We start from the raw sequence: 15,303 nt of genomic DNA on the forward strand, positions 1-15,303 counted from the left end.
TATAGGTGTCTGAACACTTGGACGTGATTTTGTGTGCATGACTGTAGTTGCATTCCTTTAAAAAGTGCACCTTGGTGGAGGCCCCTCCAAGGCATGGTCCAGATGGGAAGTTTCTTGCAGTGCCTGTCTTCCACAGCCTATATGTATAGCTGTTCTTGTGTACGGTTCTGCACCTGTGCACTGTCCACTCATTGTCCAAGTGTTGAACATCAGGTGTGAATGGGGCTTCTGTCTTCATCCTTGACTGAACTGAATTGGGGGGGATGTTTGTACAGGAATAGATCCCTCTGAAACTTGTTTGGGCAGTCAGTCAATGGGTATCCTGTAATGGGGCCAATTCCTTCCGGGCTTAGTTCTCAGTCGCATGGCCAGGGATGATTGAGGCCAGTGCAATGACTGAGCTGCTCTTTCAACCCACAGGAGCTCCAAAGTCCATCAAACAGTAGAGGAGGAGGAAAGAGGCCTTGAAGAATATATAAGGGACAGTGAAGAAGATGCACTTCAAATGGTCAAGAACACGAAACTATTCAAGACCAATGAAACAAAACAGGCCTACAAGAAAGAACAAGTCAAGAACCGAGCAGAAAAATGGAAAAATAAGCCACTGCATGGTTAATATTTGCACAATATAAGTGGAAAATCAGAAATAACCAAGATCTGGCAATGGCTTAAGAATGGCAACTTGAGAAAAGAAACAGAGGGTTTAATACTGGCTGCACAAGAACAGGCACTAAGAACAAATGCAATAAGAGCAAAAGTAGAAAAACCAACAACAAACAGCAAGTGCTGTCATTGTAAAGAAGCAGATGAAACAGTGGACCACCTAATCAGCTCTTGTAAAAAGATCACACAGACTGACTACAAACAAAGGCATGACAAGGTAGCAGGGATGATACACTGGAACATCTGCAAAAAATACAAACTACCTGTAGCCAAAAATTGGTGGGACCATAACATTGAAAAAGTGGTAGAAGATGAAGATGTAAAAATATTATGGGACTTCCGACTACAAAGACAAACATCTGCCACACAATACACCAGATATAACTGTAGTCAAGAAGAAAGAAAAACGTCAAAATAATCGACATAGCAATACCAGGGGATAGCAGAATAGAAGAAAAAGAAATAGAAAAAAATCACCAAATACAAAGATCTACAAATTGAAATTGAAAGGCTGTGGCAGAAAAAGACCAAAGTAATCCCAGTGGTAATTGGCGCCCTGGGTGCCGTTCCAAAAAACCTTGAAGAGCACCTCAACACCATAGGGGCCACAGAAATCACCATCAGCCAATTACAAAAAGCAACTTTACTGGGAACAACCTATATTCTGTGATGATATCTATAAAAACAGCAACAACATTGACAATAAAATTCAGAAACCCCAGGTCCTTGGGAAGGATTTGATGTCTGGATAAAACAAACCAGTCAATAACACCTGTGTGACTGCGAAAACAAACAAACAAACAAACAAACAAACAAACAAACAATTTCAGCCTTTTTATTGCACCTATTAACCAAACATTAAAATTAAAACAGGGACAGGAATCCAGGCATGGCTCTCTCACTTCCCTGCTGCTATTCATAATCATCTCTAGCTCCAAACTAGATCTTAAGTCATGAAGAACAACAACAACTCTTAACTCACTGGCCAGCACTGACTTGTCCCTGACAAGACTGAAAAGTCCGTGACTTTTCTCTCAGCCTAACCCGCCTCACAGGCTTGTTGTGAGGATAAATAAGGTAAGCATATACACTGGCCCTTGGAGGAAGAGCGGGATATCAATTTAGAAGTCTAAGAAAAGACATGTCAAATCACATGTCATGAACACTGATGCTGAGTTTCATTCTTAATCATATGAATGTTTCATTGCTCTCCTTTTCACAAATGTTTGGTCTGTGTAAGAATCCATCTGGCCATTTGTCTTTCAAACGACAAATTTCCACCATGGTTCTATTTCCCCGGTACACCACTGCATTGAGGATCGTATTGCGACATCAAAATAGAAGAAGAACCGCCCTGCTGGGTCAGGCCCAAGGAGGCCCATCTAGTCCAGCATCCTGTTTCACACAGTAGCCTACCAGATGCCCCTGAGAAGTCCACAGGCCAGAGCGGAATATCTGTTCTGTGGATACAATGGCCAGTTGTATTCAGGCCAGGGCTATTTGTGCAACAGAATTTCATATAACCTGCACTGCCAGGCTTCATTTTTGTATGGGATGTGGACTCTTTTCTTGTGGTGTTTTTTGAGAAGAGGTTCAGGTGTGTGCATGTGAATATGAGAGAGAGTGAGAAAGAGACGGGGGGAGGGAGGGGGGAGCGCTTAGTGGCCTGTAGAGGTGCATATCTCCATCACGCCTTAATAAATCGATAGTGTACCCTTTACACACCACAATCCTCTTTGTTTTTCATACAATATGAATTACTAAAGATTTCGGCCACAATATTACAAAGCTATGTGTGGGAAATTAGTTGTTTCTGCAGCAAAACACAGCTTTGAATTTCCTCCCACCTCCCCACAACAACCCCCCACCCTCCGCAAAGCCTCTTTGGAGCAGCAGCAAACAGAAGAGTCCACTTATTTTGCTTGGGCTAACTCTCTGCCTCCCCACATCCAGCAATCCTCTTGCTTGCCTGAACACCATAGAAAAAACCAGTCCACTGGTCTTGCTGCTTGTCTCCCACCCCACAACTCCTCCCAACTCCCCACAATACGAATATGACACATATTAATATATTGCTTTTCAACAAAAGCAATATAAATAAGATGGCCCACAATAACACCCCCGCCTTTTGAGCAGCAGCAAACAGAAGCGTCCACTTAAGTTGCTTCAGCTGCCCCCCTTTCCCAACTCCATTGCCTTTTCACTTCCCCACATCCAGCGAACCTCTCCCCACCCTGTAATTGCCTGAGAGCAGCAGCAGAAAACATAAAGAGACAAGTCCACTGTCCAGAAGAGGGGGCCCTGCTCCGGGTGCCAACAATGAGAGAGGCCTGGCTGTTGTGCACTCGGGACAGAGCCTTCTCTGTTGCTGCCCCCAGACTTTGGAATGCTTTCCCAGTCAGGGAAGCCATTCGCTCCTCGGACTCCATCACGGCTTTTAGAAAGCTTGTTAAAATTTGGCTTTTTACCCAGGCTTTTACATAATCGTTTTTCCTGCTGCTTCTGTGTGTTTTCACCTGTTGTATTGTTTTTTATGCTTGTATTTTATAGATATTAAATTTGGTTTGTTTTTATATTTTTTTAGCTTAATATTTTTATTGTCTTTTTATTGTATGTTTTAACTTTTGTAAACCGCCTTGGGGTTGTCTTTTAATGAAAGGCAGTATATAAATGCAACAATCAATCAATCAATCAATCAATCAATCAATCAATCAATGATCTAGAAGTAGGGGTAAGCAGTGAGGTGGCCAAATTTGCAGATGATATCAAACTCTTTTGGGTTGTGAAATTGAAAATGGATTGTGAGGAGCTCCAAAAGAATCTCTCAAAACTGGGTGAGTGGGCAACAAAATGGCAAATGTGGTTCAGTGTTGGCAAGTGTAAAGTGATGCAGATTGGGACAAAAAACCCAACTTCAAGTATACCCTGATGGGATCTGAGCTGTTGGTGACTGACCAGGAGAGGGATCTTGGGGTTGTGGTGGACTGCTTGTTGAAAGTGTCGACTCAATCTGCGGCAGCTGTGAAAAAGGCCAACCAAGATGATCAGGGGCCTAGAGCATGTTTCTTATGAGGCAAGGCTACAACACCTGGGGTTATTTAGAAAAAAGACGACTGTGGGGAGACATGAAAGAGGTCTATAAAATCATGCATAGAGTGGACAAAGTAGATGGAGAGGAATTCTTCTCCCCCTCACAGAACACTAGAACCAGGGTTCGTCCCATGAAATTGATTGCCAGGAAATCTAGGGCCAACAAACGGAAGTACTTTTTCACACAACACATAATCAACTTGTGGAATTCTCTGCCACAAGATGTGGTGACAGTCAACAACCTGGATGTCTTTAAGAGGGGTTTGGATAACTTCATGGAGGAGAGGTCCATCAATGGCTACTAGTCAGAGGGCTATAGGCCGCCACCAGTCTCAAAGGCAGGATGCCTCTGGGTACCAACTGCAGGGGAGTAACAGCAGGAGGAAGGGCATGCCCTCAACTCCTGCCTGTAGGCACCCAGCAGCATCTGGTGGGCCACTGTGTGAAACAGGATGCTGGACTAGATGGACCTTGGGCCTGATCCAGCAAGGCTATTCTTATGTTCTTATGTTCAGTGAAAGAGTTAAGGGCATGATAACAAGTGGAAAACTCTGTGGTGCCCCCCTTCCCTTGATGCCCTAAGCACGTGCTTGTTTTGTCTCATGGTTAATCCAGGGCTGCGGCCACCCAGGGCTGCCTCCCATCTTATCTGCGGGGAGAGCGGGCTAAGCCCACTCTCCCCACTAACCCTCTCGAGGCAAGTCTCATTGATTGTGAGACCCGCCTCACTGTCTATAATACCACACTCCCTGTAATTTTTCAAATGCTGGAATCAAACTTGCCCTCAGACATACAAATGCTATTCACAAGGAAGTGTTAATTCTGTTGGAAGAGTCAATCATGTGGAGCTTGGACTGCCTGAGAATGGATGGCATTCTACTGCTGTCAACATTCCTGGGGCAGCATGTGATTCCTGTTCACTACTACTACTTATATACTGGTTTCCCACAAAAGTTTCCAAAGTGGTTTATATAGGAAAAGAATGCATAAAATGGCTTACTGTCCCCAAAGGGCTCACAATCTAAACATATTAACTCTCTTCAATTCTGGCCAAATTTTAAGAATATTGGGGTGATGTAGAGCAATTCTGGAGTTCAAAGATGTCTTCAGAATCAGGTTACAGACTTCGGCTTCAAGAAGCTCAGCTTTCTGCCTATCTTTTAAACAAAAAGCCAATGTTGAGCTGTTCGGATTTTTAAAAAGGTACTTCAAAGTGTGTTGATGATTCCAAGTGAGAGGAACAATGGGAAGTAGTTATAATTTATCCCATCACAGAAATCAACCTTGTTTGTTGCCGAATGTAGGCTGTTAGTGCAGGTTTCTTTAATGTACACAGAGTGCTGTCTGTATGCAGTTATTCCACATAGCAAGAAGTTGTTCTCCAGAGAGTGGCAAGGCTTTTTTTTTTTTTTAAGCCTGCATTCTGTTAACCCTCCTGTACTTTCTGTTACTCAGGTCCCTGTTTTTCAAATTCACACTCTGTTGGACCAAGTTCAGAGAACTCAGGGTATGTGTACCAGGTGAAACCCTCCAGAACATTGAAGCTATGGAAAAGGTTGGAAGATACCTGTGAACTGATGAGATTGGAAGACCTCGCCAGCCAATGTACAGTCCAGTGGGATCTGGCCAACTGATGAATGTGAAGAAGTCATTCAGCTCTACTAACCTGTCTCTAAGAAATAACCACCTAGAATAGGGATGTCAAACTCCCAGTCTGAGGAACAGATCTGGCCTGTGAAGCTCCAGCCCCCAGGCAGGTCCAGCTGATCCCTGCTGTGACTGCAGACACATTCACTGTTTTCCCCGTTGCCTGAGCAGGGGCCAATAAGACAATCACCACCATGACCAAAAAGCAGCTATTATCCAGCCCCCGTCTTTCCCCTGCCAGCTTGCCTGTGTTTCCCCCAATGAGCAGGGGCCAGGAACTCACGGCCAAGGGGAGCCATCACCCAGTCCTTTTCCCTGCAGTTCCTGTCTTTCCCCCAACAGAACACTGCCAATCCCAATGCTTTCTTCATTTTGCCCAAAAAATTCCTATAAACCATCTTTTAACTGTTGTATTGAGGGATTTTGTTTTCCGTATAATGCAAAAATTGGTGTGTTTCACATTCTCATATCAAGGACTACATTCTAAAGCTGAGGGCAGAGGAACATGATGGGGGACACCAAGATCCCAGCCAGTATGTGGTTGACTAGGCAACGCTCTGAATAGAGGTAAAGCAATCTTGGAAGAAGTTGTCCCTTTTAGGGAAAAGGGCATCTCTGCTTAGCTGAGAGGAGCTGCAAAGCCCAACAAAGCAGATGGAGGGGAGAGAGCCTGAAACATAGATAGATAAACTTTATTACAGTCTTTGACCAGTACAGAAACATGAAGGAAACAACATAATGTCACACCAATTATAATAGCATCAGTATAGTTTTACATGTATTCAATGACACAGTGAATTATTCCACTACATTGGTTATCAGGTGATGTCATACATTCATTGCTATTAAATCAAACTTAGCCACATGGTAAGTAATATTGGCTTGAAGATTTGACAAAAGAAATATGCTTCATCTTCTCTGCCTGATATATCCTTAATCAGTGGTAAAATGAACAACTCTCACTAGTCCCTATAAAAATTGCAGTATAATAAAACATGACCCACATCCTCTATGGCCTTTGCAGCACATGGACAGTAGCATTCAGAACTGGAGACCTGACCATGTCTACCATATAGAACCGCCGAGGGCAATACCTCAAAGTGGGCCAGTGCAAATGCTCTATTGTCTTGGTCCTAAATGCAAATATTTTGAGTCTTTTTGAGGCCCTACTCATCTCCTAAGAGTGAAACAGAATTCATTACTACAAGGGATGGTGATGTCCACTAGATTAGATGGTTTTAAGGGGGGGGGGGTTAAGGGTGAAAACATTAGGTAATATAGGCTTATCCAGTAGGGGGAGGCGAGTTGAATAGGGACTACCATATATAGTAAAAAACCACCAAAAAAACAACAACACCAGGCACAATCCTCAGAGGATCCAGAGGCCTGTACAAGAAGGTCCATGCCTGGAAAGCTCCTGTGTGCTGGTTGTGTGCTAAGCCTATATTTATTGTTTTTAGAATTCAAGAAGAGGGAGCAGAAACAACAGCAGACTGTATCTCACAGCCACAGCCAAGAAAGAAAGAACTCTCAAACAAAGAAGCCAGCAACTGCAACCAAAAACCTCCGTTTGGGACACATGAGTCTGAGCAAGTCTCTATAACTCTTTCTTTATTTTGCCAATTCTGTTGTTTGTGTTAAGAAAGATACACTTCAAAGTGCACATATACAGTATCATTTAATTGTTGTTATCATTCTGTTCACTTCTATGGAGAATTAGAGGGGGGGAAATCCCACAAGACAGGATTACACTGCCAATTGTAAACTCACCCATACATAGTGTAAAGAAAGTGTTCTACTAGGAGACAGGAAAGGGAAGTGGGCAGTGAAAGTCAAGAAGCATGGAACTTGGCCAGTGCAGTGGAGAGAACAAGAGGGAGAAGGAATATGGAAAAGATGGAGGAGAGGGGTTGAAATTATGAAGTCCATGCAAATAGGATGTGGTGATGTTCACTAGCATACAGATGATTCTGAAACAATTAGACAACTTTGTGGCGGCTGAAATAGACCAGGAGGTCCTGGGGAAGGGGTGAAGGGGCTAGGTAGCTTGGCCTACCATCGAGGTCGTGACTGGAGTGATGTGACTTTCAGTTCCATAGAAGAGAGATTTGCTTCTGTTGTCCTTGCAGATAGTGACCTGAGTCCCAAGAGGACAATACATCTTGAAAGAGGGCCAGAGGTTGGATTTCGCAGAGCCCTCAATCACTTATGCCTGTCAATCACCCATACCACCCAACTCCCTTTGGTGTCCCTAGCATCTACCCATGGGGAACAATGGGCTGATTCAAGTTCCCTGTTGTTCCTTATGGGCAAAACAAGCAGAGTGCACACAGTTTGCAAACCTGCTGTTTGTGCAGAGGTGGGGCAAGTGATTCCCAACAACCTCAGCTTTCCCTGGAAAGGCTTTGTGCAAGCAGAGTTGGGGCTTCAGAGTTAGGCCTGATTCAATTCGACCTCAAATTGAATTGCAAAAACCAATTCGTGCACATCCCTACTTTTTCCTGCCCTGTTCCCTGCAGCCTTGCTGGCCAATTAATTGCTCAGCTAGGTATGTATGTACAGTAAGTGACGTCTAAAGCAATGAGGACTAGTGATCCTGAAGAGATTACAATGCACACCAGCATCTTCCAGAGCATTAAGTTGGCTTGCTTAACTGTTCTTAAAGATGGGTGGCTGTTGCCAACCAAGGTAAAGTCTGGGATGGCAGGGCAAAGCACACCCGAAGGCCCGCCTGTGTCTAGTGTTGAAAGATATCCTTCAGTTGTCTTCCCTTGCCTGAGCTGTGAGATCCGGAGTCCAGCCGGGTGCATTCACCCATCGCTTTGCTCTCCCCATCTAACACAATTTCATCTCCAGTATTCATACACTGCAGCTGCTTCTCAGAGAGCAGGGGACCCTCAGAGGTCGCATGCTCGGGTAATTGCCACTTGATTTTGTGGTCAGGTTCTAGGCTGTGTGAAGCAGCAGCACTGAAGAACTACCTGGGGGTTTGTGGGGCAATAAGCCCTCCAGCTGAAGCTGGCTTCAAAAGCTGCCCCCAAGCACCCCCCTCATGTGGTTTCCATGTCCCTTGCTTAAGCTTGTCGTTTTTCAGGAGCTGGCATTTCCCCTCACTGGCATCTTCAGCAGAATCATGAGAGTGATGGAAGGGTTTTCTCGATTCCTACTGTCTGGAACATCAAGGAACCTCATTTGATCCTCTCCATCCTGTAGACAAAGGGTTGCCAGCAGGACAGCTGAAAACCAGAATTCCTTTTGGTTGGTCACATGGCTTTCATTCTAGAATCCCACTTCTATATTAGGCATTTAGCACTTGAAATCTGTACTCATTTTGCATGCTCATGAGCAAGCAATAGTAGCGAGAACCTCCTAAATGGCAAATATAAAGAATGCCAGCCATCCTCAGAATTTCCAAGAAGTTGGGTGATGAAAAGAACACCAGAAGCACACAACAGATAATGTGCCTGTGGGAAACTGGAGGGAGGGGGTTGCAGGATCAGACCAGGTCCATCTAGCGCAGAGTTCTGCTTCATAAAGCACCAATATCTCTGGGGAAGGCACAAGTGGGATAGGAAGGCAAGAGCTATCCCTCTTTGCATGTTTCCCATGTCAGACTTCCTCTCAACATGGACATTTTGCTAGCATGGCTATGACCCCTTTATTTTCCCTTAAAATGTCTAAGTTTTTAGTGTTTGTTCAAAGTGAACAGCTACTCCGTCCTGTCTAAGGTACTGGCCTTTTCTTCATCTTGTGGCAGCAAATTCCGAAAACCCACCCCAAACATTGCACATGATGTCAAAAGAGGGTCCTTTTTATTTTATTGTCTTGTTCTGAATCTCCCCCAATCTATTTCACTGGATGATTCCCAAGTTGGGAATATCCAGTCCCAAACTCTGCACAGGTTCATCACCCTGTCATGCCTCCCATGCTTTTCTTCTTACTCAGTGAAAAATCCCAATTGCTTCTGCCTTTCCGTTCTGGGAAGGAGCTCCACCCCTGAGCGGTTTTATGGTCCTTTTCTACACCTTTTCCAGCTCTAACATAATCTTGTTGAGTTGGGCTGACTAGAACTGCACACAATATTCCAAAGGTTTCTTCACCAAGGTTTTGGCTCAGCTGTCATGCCTCCCATGCTTTTCTTCTTACTCAGTGAAAAATCCCAATTGCTTCTGCCTTTCCGTTCTGGGAAGGAGCTCCACCCCTGAGCGGTTTTATGGTCCTTTTCTACACCTTTTCCAGCTCTAACATAATCTTGTTGAGTTGGGCTGACTAGAACTGCACACAATATTCCAAAGGTTTCTTCACCAAGGTTTTGGCTCAGCTGTCTCTACCTACTTCCTCAGTGAGAAGGAAGATGGCGCAATACCTTGAAACCTACTGGATTCCAATCCTGGTCCCATTGGTCCCCTCTCTTCCAAATGTCTGCTTGAGTCTCTTTCTCACCTTCTTCCTGCTCTCTTCTAGGCTGTGAGGAATTGGCAGCTTTTGCAGGTGGCTGTGAAAGATCTCCCCCACCAGTGACTCCATTAAGGGCAACCCCCCCAGATGGAGCTTCTGGAAGAGGAAGAACCGGATTGAACAATCTCCAACTGCAGAAGGGGGCTCTCAGGCTTCTTCAGGAGTCACAATTGGTGAGGAGGTACCTCAGGCTCCTGGGGAACAGTTGGGACTGGGGGTGACTCTTTTGGGGGGGTGACTTTTTTGGGAAGGTGGGTGGGACAGCTAGTGCTTAGGAATCTGGCAGACCTTTGGGCCTGAATTAAAAGGCCTTTGGTGAGAAGTAGGTTCCCTTTGGGAGATGTTCCTATCTCCTTATTCATATTATTATTATGGTCACACCTAGAAGTCCTTTGGCTAAGGTTAAAAAGCAACACAGGTCCTGCTTGCAGCATGTCCAAGAAAGACACATCTTGGATGCAAGGAAACTAGCCTTTCTCCTACCCCACCTCACCTCACCCCACCCCACCCCACCCCTTAATGGTCCAAGTAAATATGGGCTTATGGGCCAGCCAGCCCCCACCAACAGGCACAGTTAGCTGGTGAGACTCAACAGACCAAGACATTGGTGGCAGAGCATTCCTTCCTTCCAAAAGTTCTGCCTCACACGCCAGCTAGGTTTTTCCATTTGGCAGCAGGCTGGCAGTCTCACCAATGGATCCTTGTCTTATTCGGTAGCCAATAAATGGTAGCCAGCCTTAATTCCAACAAATGGTACACCCCACCTCACCCCGCCGTTTCTTCTTCCCTTCCAGATTTGAGCACTACAGAGCAGAAAAGAAAAAGAGCTAAGAGAATCATTGAGTAGAGGGCCTTCCTCTACAGAGCCCAGGTCATTTCTGTGAGAAGCATTCTCCCCCCCCCCATTTATAAACTGCCCTATCCAGAGGCTCTGGGCGGTGTACAACAACTTTTAAAAGACATAAAACTCACAAAAGAATGCTAAAAACAATATAAAAACAATTCAAAAATGATTAAAACTATTTAAAATCAATTAAAATACATTTTAAAACAACAGCACTTTACAAGCCTTGGAAGGCCAGGCCAAATAAATAGGTTTTTATAAATAGGTTTTTTGTATTTGCCCCATACAAGATCTGGGAGCACCCACCCTCTGCTCTGATCCCTTCCTCAGTTCTGCAGACTCCCTGAGAAGCGGCAGAATGTTCCATGAAGGAGGTGGGGTCCCAAGAAAGGAGAGCAACCCATCAAGTAAGGGTTGGTCCATTTCCAGGAAGCCACGGAGAAGTCCTTCTGTCATTAACAGCTCAATGCTTTTAATTTTCAGTTCATCCTCTGGTGGACAACCTTTTTGAATGCCATCGTGGAAAGCGTGAAAGATGCTGAGTCCAGTGGCCAACATACTCTGGAGTACAACAAAGAGGAGGCTGTTGAGACCATTTTGGTGTGAGAAATGCAGCAGAGAATGGAAGAGAATGACCAAGCACAGGCCCAGTTCAAACCTGACTGCCATCTTTATTTTATTTTATTTTATTGCTTATTTCTCTATGTAAACTACTTGGAAACCTTTGTTGAAAAACAGTATGTAAATATTTGTTGTGGTGGTTTTTGTTGTTGTCACTATCCCAATGAAGTCCATGGGTACTGACCAACTCTCTTCTGCTCTTTGACCTCTTCCAGGAGATAATGGAGGATGTTACGTTGCATCTGGACCCTGGCTCCCTCTTTGAGAAAAGCCATGGACACCGTCAAGGAGCTCAGGTGTACTCATAGTCATAAGGGATTAAATAAGAGAGGGTTATGTCAGGAAAGGGCAGTGGCAAACTAGACAAGATCTGTAACTGGATCTCCCCTTTTAAAAAAATATGGCAATTAATTCTAAGGGTTTTTGTCAAATCTTGTTAAGTCCTATAGCCTTATCTGTATCAGGAATTCCCCAGACCTGGATTTGTCATTTTTGAAAAAGAGGAGAAACCATCACAGACCTACCGTTTTTATGCTTGCCTAGTTGCCCTTTCCTCTTCTCTAGATGAGCTTCCCTTTGCTGAATCACCAGCCCTGCACACACTACCAAATCTTATATTTCCCCCAGCTCCAGCAAAATGAAGCTGTCTCTGTCCCAACAGCTCCAGTTGGCTGTCCTGCACACTTTCTGAAATTTCTTACAAAAATCTGATGGTAACTCATCCCTACAAGAATTTTTACATGTTTTTAACTGCTAAGTTGATTCAGAAAAACTACTAGAAGAATATAAATGTTCATGGTAAATAGCAAACTGATTGGAAATATCATCTGACAAACAAAATATTTGATTTCATTCTTGCAATAAATCTTGAGTCCATTTCTGTATTTAATCCTCTAGGTAATTGTGATTAATTTGTGGGATTGATGTATGACTGCTCTTTTATATGTTTTGTATGTTGTAGAACTATATATTTGTATATATATTTGTATGTCTATTTTTGAAAAGTCAGTGATTTATAAATATATATAAAAACCTTCATTAGGCTCTGTGCCTATTCACCATAACATGTCATGTGCTCACAAAAGGGGTCACACTGTCATTGGGTGCTCAATAACCTCTTCCTTCAGGTATCTCACCATGTCCCTTGCTGTGTTCTTCCTTTGTCTGAGTGCAGAATTTGAGGTTTTCTCCTAAGTTTGTTGTTCATCTTTGCAACATTAACACTTTGCAGGTGTTAATTTGCATGTGTTCACAGATATCAGAGTGAGTTGTTTCAAGGGCATGATTTCTCTCTTTTTCCTTGCATTTGGAAATAGTGAATCCGATTCCCTTTGCTTTCACACCGCATATGCATTTGGATTGTACACTGCAGGTGTCTGTATTTAGGCCTCTGACTAAAGCCTCTTTCTTCAGCTAAGATATAGCTTGGGTCTTGGGTCTTATGTAGTCTGGATGACCTCATCTTCTGTGCCACAGCTTCAATAACTCTCTCTGTGTGAGCACAGTCTTGCAGCTTTGGCTTTTTCTTTCCCATAGTCTACTTCAAATAGGCTATTCACCCAAAGAGATTGTGAGGAGCTCAAAAAGGCTCTCTCCAGACTGGGGGAGTGGGTGATAAAATGGCCAATGTGGTTCAGTGTAAGCAAGTGTAAAGTGATGCATATTGGGGCAAAAAAACCCAGCTTCACATATATGCTTATGGGGTCTGAGCAGTCGGTGTCTGAGCAGGATTGAGATCTGGGGTTTTGGTGGACAGCTCATTGAAAGTGTCAACTTAGTGTGCGGCAGCTGTGAAAAAGGCAAATTCCATGCTAGGGATCATTAGGAAGGGGACTGAAAATAAAAATGCTAATTTTATAATGCCCTATACAAATCTGTGGTGCATACAGTTCTGATCACTGTATCTTAAGAAGGACATTGTAGAACTGGAAAAGGTGCAGAAAAGGGCAACCAAGATGATCAGGGGCCTGGAGCATCTTCTCTATGAGGCATGACTACAATATCTGGGGCTTTTTAGTCTGGAAAAGAGGCAACTATGGGATGATATGGTAGAGGTTTATCAAATTATGCATGGAGTAGAAAGAGTGGAAATTTTATCCCTCTCTCAGACTAGGGGCCATCCTGTGGAACTGAGGGCCAGGAAAATGAAAGGACATATTTTTCTGCACGTAGCACATAATTAACCTATGGAATTCTCTGCCACTGGATGTAGTGATGGCCACCAGCTAGGATGGCTTTAAAAGGGGCTTAGAGAAATTCATGGAGGACATGACCATCAATGACTACTAGTCTGGTGGCTGTAGGCCACCTCCAGCCTCAAAGGCAGGATGCCTCCAAATATCACTCTCAGGGGAGCAACAGCAAAATTACGGGGCATGCCCTCACCTCTTCTTGCCTGTGGGCTTTTTGGAAGCATCTGGTGGGCCAATGTGTGGAACAAGATGCTGGAATAGATAGGTCTTGGGCCTGATCCAGCAGGGCTGTTCTTATGGAGTCCATTCATAAGCAATTCCTTTCCAGTTATAACAAAACAATTCTTTCCCTTGAACATTTCAGAGTCTTTCTCAGTAGCATACTTGACTGACATTAAACTGGCTTTGAGTATGGGACCATAGAAGCGTTTTCAACTCTTGGTTTAATGGTTTCTCAATTTCTTCCAGTTCCCAGTGCAACTTTGCAGGCCCTCTGCCTTCTGTAAATACTTGTTTTCCCTCTTCTAGACCAGAGGTTCCCAACCAGTGGTACTTCAGATGTTGCTGAACTACAGATCGCATCACCCCCAGCTGCAATTTATTGTGGCTAAGTAATGATGGGCGTTGTAGTTCAGCAACATCTGGAGTATGTTGAGACGCGGTAGAACTCCACCTTTCTCTGGCTCTAGTGCATACAGAAGCAAGAGGTGGACACATCCACACCCTGGCAAGGAACTGGGGCTTGGGAGCGGGCCAACAGTCCAATGCAGATAGGCAGCTCATTTCCAAGCTTGTCTTGACACTCAAGTCATTCCTTCTTGCAACGAGCAGCTTGTGTGCCGAGGCGGCTGCTCTTCTCCTGGAGAAGATGATGAGTGCGCTCCAGCCCTCCCTGACCACTGGGGAAGCACATGGCCCCCTGGCAGGTCAGTTGAGGACTGGAGTGGTGGCGCAGCTCAGCAACAAGTTTGGTCAATCGGCAGAGCATGGTTTGGCCTGCCAATGTGACCCAACTATGAAGGGCAACACTCAGGTGGAGGGCCCTCCGGGTTCAAGAGGTTAGGCAGGCAGAGGAGAGGAGGCTGGCTCTGAACCAGGAGGAGGGTGCTGGAGTGTCTGTTTCTAGTGTGCAGTCCACACCCAGCAGCAGTGTCATCTCCACTTCCTGGTCCAGCAGCATGGTGTCCCTGGCAGCACCAAGGAAACCAGCACACCAGTGTTAGTTGGAAGTGAAAAGTGACTCCTGTCTAAGGCACTGTCCTTCACTTCATCTTGTGGCAGCATACTCCAAAAACCCATCCCAAACATGCTGCACAATGTGAAGAGAGGGTGCACCTCTGTCATGCCCCCGCTTCTTTTCTTCTTTCTAAATGAAAAGGTCCCAGTTGCCTCCACCTCTTCCCTTCCAGGAAGGAGCTGAACCCCTGAGCTATTTCATGGTCCTTTTCTATACCTTCCCAAGCTCTAACATAAGCTCCGTGAGTTGGGTTGAGCAGAACTGCACACAATGTCTCTGCACCAATGCGTTTTGGCAGCTGTCTCTACTTAATTCCTCCGCCAGAAAGAAGATGGTGCAATACCTGGAAAACTATTGGATTACCTGTATTGCTACCTCGACTGTTCTGGAATCCTTCCCTGTCCCATTGGCCCCCTCTCCTCCAAATGTCTGCCTAAGGATCTCTTTCTCACCTTCTCTCCGCTCTCTTCTAGGCTGCGAAGGAACTGCCAATGCTGCAGGAAGCTGTTTCAGACCTCCCCCTCATGTGACTCCATCATGAGCAAGCACCC

The 15,303-nt window shown here is 44.7% G+C and overlaps 2 long non-coding RNA genes across 2 annotated transcripts; both read left to right on the top strand.

Annotated features, from left to right (window-relative positions):
- The first annotated feature begins 469 nt into the window (after positions 1-469).
- LOC128341940 (uncharacterized) lies at positions 470-5,810 on the top strand. Its single transcript, XR_008314687.1, has 2 exons — positions 470-1,740; positions 5,209-5,810. It is a non-coding gene; the product is annotated as an uncharacterized LOC128341940 (long non-coding RNA).
- Positions 5,811-8,045: 2,235 nt separating this feature from the next.
- LOC128341939 (uncharacterized) lies at positions 8,046-12,243 on the top strand. The gene is made up of 3 exons (XR_008314686.1): positions 8,046-8,658; positions 9,865-10,031; positions 11,186-12,243. It is a non-coding gene; the product is annotated as an uncharacterized LOC128341939 (long non-coding RNA).
- The last annotated feature ends 3,060 nt before the right edge of the window (positions 12,244-15,303 follow it).

Source organism: Hemicordylus capensis, chromosome 2 (genome assembly GCF_027244095.1).
Source record: "Hemicordylus capensis ecotype Gifberg chromosome 2, rHemCap1.1.pri, whole genome shotgun sequence".
Classification (NCBI taxonomy): Eukaryota; Metazoa; Chordata; class Lepidosauria; order Squamata; family Cordylidae; genus Hemicordylus; species Hemicordylus capensis.